Below are 9,964 nucleotides of genomic sequence, written 5' to 3' on the forward strand. Positions count from 1 at the left end.
TCTTGTGTTGAGAACTTTTAAGATTACTCTCTTCACAACTTTCCAATATGCAATACTTTACAATATATAATACCATGCTGTACATTACATCCCCATGACATATTTATTTCATAACTGGAAGTTTTTACCTTTGACTCCCTTCACCCATTTCACCTTCCACCATACCCATCTGGCAACCACCAATCTATCTATGAATTCAGGTAGTTTATTTATTTATCTTAGATTTCACATATAAGCAACACCATGCAGTGTTTGTCTTTCACTGTCTGACTTATTTCACTTAGCTTAATGCCTTCAAGTTCTATCCATTGCTGTCCCAAATAACAAAATTGCCTTTTTTTTTAATGGCTGGGAAATATTCCATTAAATATATATATATATATATATACATATATATATTTATATATATATATATAAATATATAAATATATATACCACATCTTCCTTATCCATTCATCCTTCGATGGACCCTTAGATTGTTTCCATAGTGTGAAGCACTATCTCACTGTAGTTTTGATGTGCCTTTCCCTAATGATCAGTGATGTTGAGCATCTTTTCCTGGGCTTATTGGCCATTTATATATCTTCTTTGGAGAAATGTCTTCAAGTTCTTTGCCCATTTTTGAATTGTGTTGTTTATTCTTTTAATGTTGAGTTTGAATTGTTCTCTGTATATTCTGGATATTAATCTCTTATCAGATATGATTTGCAAATATGTTCTCCTATTCTGTAGGCTGCCTTTTTCTGCCAAAGTAGTCTTTATCTGGGTGGGAAGACAGATTCCGGTGTTTCCTACTCTGGGCTCCAAGGGCTCACCTGAGTTTAGTCACAAACACTGTGACTAGGGAAAGGTACTATGGTCCATAATTCAGTCCTTACAACACCACAAAAACACCAGTGAGCATTGGCCTTAATCATCTGCCAAGAGGGGAGAGAAGACAATAATAACACAGCCACATATGTAGCCAGAGATCTGTTTATTTGGAATAAAAATGAGTAACAAGGGATATCTTCAGGAGCAATGAAGCCTGGCAGCATGGTGGACTTTGCCTGCAAAGTAATCCCTTGGGTTGTTTATTGGTTTCAAGAATTTTTGGCTGGTGATAGAGAAGAAGATTGCACAAGATTTCAGAATGAGGGCTGAATATTTGCATCTGGGGGTGAATTCAGACTTCTCCTTTTGTCACAAAGCCACAAACCTCAGAGAGGGCCTGGCAGAAGAATCACACACCCATGAGCTGGGGACATGGGCAGGTGAGAGACCATGTGATTTCAGCAGAAACAGCAAGTGGTGGGGCACCTGCTCTGAAAGCCACACAGCACAGAGTATAAGCTTAAGGATAAGCAAGGACACTTAAGAGTAATTCATTCAGTGCTACTTCTTGTCTTCAGAAATAACCTCAACACAGAACTGTTTAATGGAGAAAAATAAAAGCAGGTCCCCAGCAATCCTATCTTTCTCTCAGAGCTTTTTTTCCCATCTGCTCTTCTCCAACTCAGAGACCTCCAAAATATGGCTTTCTCTCTCCCTTTGCCTCATGCCATCTTATGAAAAATATCTCCCTGCTGTACTCCTTCCCCTGCCCACCATGTCTCCCAAACCACCACCAAGGAACCAGCTTCTATATTAACCAGTATATTTAACATCCTAATCTGATCTATTTGCCTTTGGACAACTTCATCAAAGTCCAGATATTCCCAAAGATAGTGGTGGCAGGGGGTGGATAGCAAAGGGGAGGATAGCAAAGGGGGACCCTGGCAGGAAGACTGGTCTTATATTAGTATACCCCAAAATGTTCACCTCGTTGTTCAACTTTTGTTTTATTGATTAAAATACAATATAAAGATGTATTTACCTGAGTCCCTGAAGCTGATGAATCTCTAGTTTTAAATTTGAGAACAGAAACCAATGTGCTTTCCCCTAAAGGAGTATCCCTTTATGCTCCTTTAGTCACTATCTCAGCACTATCCCAGTCCCACTCTCAGGATACAGTGCATACCAAGTCTTTTCAGTCTGGCCTACACCAACCCAGGAAAGGCAGGTGAAGGGAAATACTTCCTGTTTTGTGTGTTTAGGTTCAGATATGACTATTATTTACATTTAAAACCAAACTGGTTTCCCAGAGTCGAGAGTCTCATATGATTTGTCTTCTCTGATTTCTTCCCATTCAGTTTCCCCCCTACCCCTATTGCCCTCTGCACTATTCCTTATATTCCACATATGAGTGAAACCCTATGATAATTGTGTTTCTCTGATTAGCTTGACTCCGGGAAACAAACTGAGGGTTGCAGAAAGGGAGGTGGGTGGGGGGATGGGGTAACTGGATGATGAGCATTAAAGAGAGCACATGATATGATGAGTACGGGGTGATAAACTAATGAATCATTGAACATTATATTAAAAATTAATGATGTACTATACCTTGGCTAATTGAATTAAAAAAAAAAAACACAGGTGCTTCTGAGCACTCTAGCCCTGCATGTTAAAGATATGCTTTTAAAACACCTGATGATTAGTTCAAATCAAGGAACTACCTTTTCTTTCTAAAACTGAAAACAAAATTGTTTCTCCCAGAACAAAAGAAGAATCCTCCCTACAAATTTGCAATTTTCACTGAGTGCAAAAATACAAATTTCTGGCAGTTAAAGGATAGCTATTTTTTAAATGCTTCTAGCCTTCAAGAGTACGTAGGTCAAGGGGTGCCTGGGTAGCTCAGTTGTTAAGCATCTGCCTTCAGCTCAGGTCATGGTCCCAGGGTCCTGGGATCGAGCCCCGCATCGGGCTCCCTGCTCAGAGGAGAGCCTGCTTCTCCCTCTCCCACTCCCCCTGCTTGTGTTCCCTCTCTCGCTGTGTCTCCCTCTGTCTCTCTCTGTCAGATAAATAAATAAAATCTTTATTTAAAAAAGAAAGACTACGTAGGTCAGAACTCTGAGAGACACAATCAAGAAAACTATACAGTAATGAATTAGTTTGGGGGTAGGGGGGAACTTTTCCCTTCTTAGCTGGCTTAATAATTAAATTGACATAGATTAACAGAAGAAAAGCAAATTTAATATTATATATACAGGAGTTCTTGAAAATGTGAGACTCAAAGAAGTGACCAAAAACAGACAGCCTTTATACTTTTTAGACAAAATAATAATAATAATTAATAATAATAATAATAATAATACATTTGTGAAGAATCAACAAGACTGATATATACCCCTAGACTTCCTATGAAAAAAGCCTATCTACTTGACCTGGAGCCTTAGCAGAGGGGCAGGCTTCAGGTTTACCACACGTTGAGAGGATACAGAAGCGCTCTCAGGGAATGCAGTTTGGGGGAATGCCATTTTTGAGCTCTCATCTGGCTTTACTATAGCTTCTCCCAGAAAGGAGCTTACTTGTCTAGAGCCCCAAATTTTGCAATTGTCACTAAGGGGACACTTCTAGATCATTTGGACTGGAGACTAGCATGGTCTACAATTATAGTCTCACAGCTATATATATTTGCATACCTTAAGGGTCTAGCTTCCAACTAGCCTGAAACTAGGTGCTGACTGAGATCCCTTCCTCTGAAACACTCACAGGTCTCAGCACATTCTCAGCAACTGGAATTTATCAAGAATAAATCAGACTGCTTAGGCAATCACAAAAGATTAAGAGACATCAAAGAGCTAGGGCAAGGTTAAACTGCTTTATCTCCTACATAAGGCCACTCCTGCAAGACTAGAAGAGAGAGCTGTTTTGCCTAATACATAGAAGCAACATGAGAGTCAAGCAAAATGAAGAAGCAGAGAAATATGTTCCAAATAAAATAAAATCCCGGAAAAAAACTTAATGAAAGAGAAATAAGTAATTTACCTGATAAAGCATTCAAAGTAATGGTCATAACCAAGCTCACCAAATGCAGGAGAAGAATGGATGAACACAGCAAGAACTTGAACAAAGAGATTGAAAATATAATAAAGTACCAAATAGACATCACAGAACTGAAGAATACCATAGCCAAACTGAAAAATACAGTACAGAGTTTCAACAGCAGACTAAATGAAGCAGAAGATAGAATCAGTAAGCTAGAAGACAGGGCAATGGAACTCACCCATTAGAGCAACAACAACAACAAAGAATTTTTAAAAGTGAAGATAGTTTAAGGGACCTATAGGACAACATCAAGCAGAATCACATTTTCATTATAAAGGTTTCAGAAGGAGAGGAGAGAAAAGAAGAGGCATGAAATGTATTTGAAGAAATAATGGCTGAAAACTTCCCCAACCTAAGAAAAGAAATAGACATCCAGATCCAGGAAACCCACAAAGTTCAAAGAAGGTGAACCCAAAGAGACCCACACCAAGACACACTATAGTTAAAATGTTGAAAGTTAAGGATAAAGAGAGAATTTTAAAAGCAGCAAGGGGAAAAAAACTTGTTACATACAAGGGAGGCCCCATAATGTTATCAGCAGATTTCTCAACAGAAACTTTGCAGGGCAGAAGAAAATAGATGATACATTCAAAGTGCTGAAATGAAAAAATTTCCAGTCAAGAATATTCTACCCAGCAAGGTTATTGTTCAGAATTGAAGGAAAGAGAAAGAGCTTTCAAGACAAATGAAAGTTAAAGGAGTTCCCCCAGGGATGCCTGGGTGGCTCAGTCAGTTAAGTGTCTGCTTTCAGCTCAGGTCATGATCCCAAGGTCCTGGGATTGAGTCCCACATCAGGCTCCTTGCTCAACAGGGAGCCTGCTTTTCCCTCTGCCTGCCGCTCCCCCCTACTTGTGCTCTCTCTCTCTCTGACAAATAAATTAATTAATTAAACCTTAAAAAAAATAAACATAAAGGAGTTCCCCAACACTAAACTAGTCTTACAAGAAATATTAAAGGGACTTCTTCAACCTGAGAAGAAAGGGTAGTGATTAGTAACCAGAAAAAAATATGAAAGTAAAATCTTACTAGTAGAGGTAAATATAGAGTAAAGGAAACAGATTAATCACTTTATAAAAGTTAAAAGAAAAAAGTAGTAAAAATAACTGTAACTATAATAGTTAATTAATAGATACACAAAATAGGGGCACCTGGGTGGCTCAGTTAGTTAAGCATCTGACTTTTGATTTTGGCTCAGGTCATGATCTCAGGGTCATGAGATTGAGACCCATGTTGGGCTCCATGCTGAACATGGAGCCTGCTTAAGATTCTCTCTCTCTCCCTCTGCCCTGTGCCCCGCTCAAGCACACAAGCTCTCCCTCTCCCTCTCTCTCTCAAAAAAAGAGATACACATAATAAAAAGATGTAAAATATGACATCAAAAACATAGAATATAAGGGATAAATAAAAACATAAAATTTAGAATGTGTTTAAACTTAATTTGCTATCAATTTAAAATAGACTGTTATAGGGACGCCTGGGTGGCTCAGTCAGTTAAGTGTCTGCCTTCAGCTCAGGTCCTGATCCCAGGGTCCTGGGATCGAGCCCCGAATCAGATGTCTTGCTCAGTGGGAGTCTGCTTCTCCCTCTGCCTGCTGCTTCTCCCTGCTTGTGTGCTCTCTCTTCTCTCTCTCTCTGACAAATAAATAAATAAATAAAATATTTTTTAAAAAATAGACTGTTATATATGAGCCTCATGGTAACCACAAAGCAAAAACTCATAGTAGGTACACAAAAGATAAAGAGAAAGGAATCTAAGCAAAACATTATAGAAAGTCATCAAACCACAAAGGAAGAAAAAAAAAGAAAAAAGGAAGAGAGAGGAACTACAAAACAGACAAAACACAATTAACAAAATGATAAGTACATACCTATCAACAATTAAATGTAAAAAAAAATTAAATGCAAGTGGACTAAGTTCTCTAATCAAGACATAAAATGACTGAATGGGTTAAAAAAACAAGACTCATTTATATGCTGCCTACAAGAGACTCATTTCAGATGTAAGGGTGCATGCACATACACTGAAAGTGAAGGGATAGAAAAAGATGTCTCATACAAATAGCAATCAAAAGAAAGCTTGGGGTAGCTACCCTGATATCAGACAAAACAGACTTTAAAACAAAGACTTTAATAAAAAATAAAGATGGGCATTACATAATGATAAGGGGATCAATCCAGCAAGAAGATAAAACATTTGTAAATATTTATGGACCCAAAATAGGAGCACCTAAATACATAAAACAAATACTAACAGACCCAAAGGGAGAAACTGACAGCATTACAATAATAGTATGGGACTTTAATACCCCAGTTACATCAATAGGTAGGTCATCCAGACAGAAAATTAATAAGGAAACATTGATCTTAAATAGCACATTAGAGCAGATGGACTGAATAGATGTATACAGAGCATTCCATCCAAAAGCAGAAGGATACACATTCTTCCCAAGTGCACATGGAACGTTCTCAGGATAGATCACATCTTAGACCACAAAACAAGTCTCAATAAATTTAAGAAGATTGAAATCATATCAAACATTGGTACCTGGGTGGCTTAGTCGGTTAAGCATCTGCCTTCGACTCAGGTCATGATCCCAGGGTCCTGGGATTGAGTCCCGCATCGGGCTCCCTGCTCCACGGGCAGCCTGCTTCTCCCTCTGCCTCTCATGAATAAATAAATAAAATCTTAAAAAAAAAAAAGAAATCATATCAAACATCTTTTCCAACCACAATGGTATGAAACTAGAAATCAATTATAAGAAGAAAAATGAAAAAGTCACAATTATGCAGAGATTAAGCAACATGCTACTGAACAGTCACTGGGTTAATGAAGAAATAACGAAAAAAATAAAAAAATACTTTGAGACAAATGAAAATGGAAATAAAATATATCAAAATGTATGGGATGCAGCAAAAGCAGTCCTAAGAGGCAAGTACAAAGCAATACAGGCTCCCTCAAGAAAAAAAAAAAAATCACAGACAATCTAACTTTACACCCAAGGAAACTAGAAAAGGAAGAACAAAGCCCAAAATTAGTATCATCAAGGGAATAATAAATATCAGAGCAGAAATAATTGAAATAGAAACAAAAAGACAGTAGAAAAGATCAATGAAACTAACAGCTGGTTCTTTGAAAAGATTAACAAAATTGACAAACTTTTAGCTAGACTTACTAAGAAAAAAAGAGTGTTCAAATATAAAAAACAGACAAGAAAAAGAAATTACAACAGAAAAGAAACGCAAAACCTTATGAGGCTAGTATGAACAATTATTTGCCAACAAATTGGACAACCTAGAAGAAATGGATAAATTCCTAGAAATACATGATCCTCCAAGACTGAATCATGAAAAAGCAGAAAAATCTATAGACCAATTACTAGTAAGGAGCCTGAATCAGTAATCAAAAACCTCCCAACGAACCAAAGTTCAGGACCAAACAGCTTCACCAGTGAATTCTACCAAACATTCAAAGAAGATTTAATACCTATCTTCCTCAAATTATTCCAAAAAATTAAAGGGGAAAGAATGCTTCAAAACTTATTTTATGAGACCAGCACTACCCTGACACCAAAACCAAACAAGGACACCACAAAAAAGAAAATTATAAGCCAATATTCCTGATGAACATAGATGCAAAAGTCCTCAACAAAATATTAATGGATTCAACAATCCATTAAAAGGATCATACACCATGATCAAGTAGAATTTATTCCAGGGATGCAAAAATGGTTCAACATCTACAAATCAAACAATATGATATACCACCTTAGTGAAATGAAGGCTAAAAATCATATGATCATCTCAATAGAAGCAGAAAAACCTTTCAATATCCATTTATGATAAAAACTCTCAACAAAGTGGCTATAGATAGAACATATCTCAACATAATAAAGACCATATAAGACATGTTCACAACTAACATCATACTCAACGGTGAAAAGCTGAAAGCTTTTTCCTTAAGATCAGGTCCAAGACTGGGGTGCATGGGTGGCTTAGTCAGTTAAGCGTCGGACTCTTGGTTTTGGCTTAAGTCTGATCTCGGGGTTATGGGATTGAGCCCTGCCATAGGTTCTGTGCTCAGTGTGGAGTCTGCTTAAGATTCTCTCCCTTTCCCCTCTCCCCACTCTCTCTCTCAAAAAAAAAATCAGGTACAAGACAAGTATGCCCACTCTCGCCACTTTTATTCAACATAGTATTGGAAGTCCTAGCCAAAGCAATTAGGCAGAAAAAAGTAATAAAAAGCATCCAAATTGGAAAGGAAGAAGTAGAACTGTCATTTATTGAGAATAACTTGATTTTATATATAGAAAACCCTAAAGACACCACCAGAAAACTGTTAAACTAATAAACAAATTCAGTAAAGTTGCAGAGTATAAAATCAATATACAAAAATCTATTGTGTTTTGGAACGCCTGGGTGGCTCAGTTGGTTAAGCATTTGCCTTCAGCTCAGGTTGCGATCCCAGGTTCCTGGGATCGAGTCCCACATTGGGCTCCTTGCTCAGTGGGGAGCCTGCTTCTACCTCTGCCTGCTGCTTCCCCTACTTGTGCTCTCACTCTCTCAAATAAATATACAGTATCTTTAAAAAAAGTCTATTGTGCTTTTATACACTAATGATAAACTATCAGAAAGAGAAATTGCAAAAGTAATCCTCTTTATATCGCACCAAAAAAATAATAAAATACCCACGAATAAATTTAAACAAGAAGGTGAAAGACCTATACACTAAAAACTATAAGACTTTAATGAAAGAAACTGAGAAAGACACAAATAAATGGGAAAATATTCTGTCCTCATGGATTGGAAGAATTAATATTGTTAAAATGTCCATATTACTTAAAGCAATCTATGGATTCAATGCAATTCCTGTCAAAATTCTAATGGCATTTTTTACAGAAATAGAAGAAACAATTCTAATATTTGTATGGAGCTACAAAAGATCCTGAAAAGCCAAAGCAATCCTGAGAAAGTACAGAGCTGAAGGCAGTGCATTCTCTGATTTCAAACTACTACAAAACTATGGTAATCAAAATAGTATGGTATTGGCATAAAAACAGACACATAGATGAATGGAACAAAATAGAGAGCCCAGAAATAAACTCATGCATATATGGTCAATTAATTTACAAAAAAGGAAACAAGAATATACAATGGGCAAAAGACAAGCTCTTCAATAAATGGTGCTGGGAAAACTGGAAAGCCACATGCAAAAGAATGAACCTGGACTACTGTCTTACATCATACACAAAAATTACTCAAAATGGATTAAAGACTTGAATGTAAGACCAGAAACCATAAATTTCCTAGGAGAAAATATAGGTGGTAAGTTCCTTCATATTGGCCTTAGCAATATCTTTTTGGATCTGACTCCAGAAGCAATGGCAACAAAAGCAAAAATAAACAAATGAGACTACATCAAACTAGAAAGCTTCTCCACAGTGAAGTAAACCATCCACAAAATTAAAAGGCAATTTACTGGAATGGGAGTAGATATCTGAAAATCGTATATCCAATAAGAGGTTAATATCCAAAATCTATAAATAACTCATACAACTAAAAAAAAAAAAAATCCAGTTAAAAGATGGGCAGAGGAACTGAATAGACGTTTTTCCAAAGAAGACAGACAGAGGGCCAACAGGTGCATGCAAAGATGCTCAACATCGCTAATCTCAGGGAAGTGCAAATCAAAACCACAGTGAGATATTACCTCAGACCTGGAAGAATGGCTCTTATCAAAAAGACAAAAAAAAAGTTGTTGGTGAGGGTGTGGAGAAAAAGGAACTCTGTGCACGTTTGGTGGGAATGGAAATTGCAGTATGAAGTTTTCCCTTCAAAAAAACAGTATGGAGGTTTATAAAAAAAAAAAAATCCACCATATGATTCAGCAATTCCATTTCTGCGTATTTTTCCAAAGAAAATAAAAACATTAGTTTGGAAGTATATATGTGCCTCTATGTTTCTTGCAGCATTATTTACAATAGCCAGGTCATGAAAACAATCTAAGTTTCCATCTGTGAATGAATGGATAAAGAAGATGTGGTATAGGGACACCTGGCTG

The sequence above is a fragment of the Mirounga leonina genome, unplaced genomic scaffold (assembly GCF_011800145.1).
Source record: "Mirounga leonina isolate KUSES-001 unplaced genomic scaffold, KU_Mleo_1.0 Mir_129, whole genome shotgun sequence".
Lineage (NCBI taxonomy): Eukaryota > Metazoa > Chordata > Mammalia > Carnivora > Phocidae > Mirounga > Mirounga leonina.